We start from the raw sequence: 1848 nt of genomic DNA on the forward strand, positions 1-1848 counted from the left end.
TATCTCGTCATCATTGATATATTGTAAGTATATTTGTTGTTAGGCCAAGTGTTAATAGGATTATTGAGTTGAAATGAAATCATATAATTAAGCCAGAGGTTATTAATAGGGCTGATAGAGCTCCTGTTAGAGGTCAGGGACTTAGGTTAACTATGTGATAAGCATGGGTTTGGTGTGTCATTATGTGTTGTCATGCAAGTAAAGGCTAACTAGAAGGGTAAATACGTAGGCTTGAATTATGGCTACTGCAAACTCAAGGATTGTGAGTAGTACTAGAATAATGAATGTGATAAGGGCTATTGTAGTACTGATACTTATTAGTGCAAGTGTAGCTCCTCCAATTAGGTGAATTAACAGGTGTCCTGCAGTAATATTGGCTGTTAATCGTACAGCTAAGGCGATTGGTTGAATAAAAAGGCTAATAGTTTCGATGATAACTAGTATGGGAATTAATGGGGTTGGAGTTCCTTGTGGGAGAAAATGAGCAAGCGATGCTTTAGTTTTATTGCGGAAGCCTGTAACCACAGCTCCTGCTCACAGGGGAATGGCTATGCCTAGATTTATTGATAGTTGTGTGGTTGGTGTAAATGAGTGGGGTAATAGGCCCAAGAGATTTGTGGATCCAATAAATAAAATTAAAGACATGAGTATTAATGTTCATGTTTGCCCTTTGGCATTGTGAATTCCTATTATTTGTTTTGATACAAGTTGAAGTATCCATTGTTGGAGGGAAATAAGACGATTATTTACTAGACGGTTTGATGTTGGAAATAATAGGCTAGGGAACATAACGATGAGGGTAGCGAGCGGAAGGCCTAGGATTATTGGGGTAATAAAAGAGGCAAATAAATTTTCGTTCATTTTGTTTCTCAAGGGGTATTTTGTTTTTGTGTTTTGGTTAATGTTAGTTCTGGATTAAAATGGAAATTGTGTTTTGAAATTTTTAATTGAAAAATAATGAAGAGAGCTAGGAATATTGATATAATTATTATAAGTCATGTGGATGTGTCTAGTTGTGGCATTTCATTAAGGAGAGTACTGTGCTCTCAATCTCTAGCTTAAAAGGCTAGTGCTATTTTAGCTTCTTAATGATTTTATAGTATTGATGCAGATCATTTTTCGAAATAATTTAGTGGAACTAGTTCAAGAACAATGGGTATGAAGCTGTGATTTGATCCGCAAATTTCAGAGCATTGTCCGTAATATAGACCTGGTCGAGTCGATATAAGAGTTGTTTGGTTCAGGCGGCCTGGGAATTGCGTCCGTTTTTAGTCCTAGAGAGGGTACGGCTCAAGAGTGCAGTACGTCTTCAGAGGAGACTAATATTCGGATTGTTATTTCTATTGGTAGAACAACTCGGTTATCTACCTCTAGTAGTCGCAGTTCTCCTGGTTTTAATTCTGATGTTGGAATTATATAGGAGTCAAAGCTTAGGTCTTCATAATCTGTATATTCATAGCTTCAATATCATTGATGTCCTATAGTTTTTACTGTGAGAGATGGGTTGTTAATTTCGTCTATCATATATAAGATTCGCAAAGATGGAAGAGCAATTAAAATTAGGATAATAGCTGGTAGGACTGTTCAGATTGTCTCTACCTCTTGGGCGTCTATTGTGCTAGTGTGTGTTAATTTTGTCGTTAGCATTAATGAGATGATGTAGAGTACTAGCGAGCTGATTAGAAAAACAATTATTAATGTATGATCATGAAAATGTAGTAATTCTTCTATGATAGGTGATGTTGCATCTTGGAAACCTAGCTGTATGGGGTAAGCCATATGAGGTGTACGGGGTTTTCACCTGTAACTTAACCCTGACAAAGTTATATAATATTTTACTAACACCTC

Source organism: Cervus canadensis, chromosome 29 (genome assembly GCF_019320065.1).
Source record: "Cervus canadensis isolate Bull #8, Minnesota chromosome 29, ASM1932006v1, whole genome shotgun sequence".
Classification (NCBI taxonomy): Eukaryota; Metazoa; Chordata; class Mammalia; order Artiodactyla; family Cervidae; genus Cervus; species Cervus canadensis.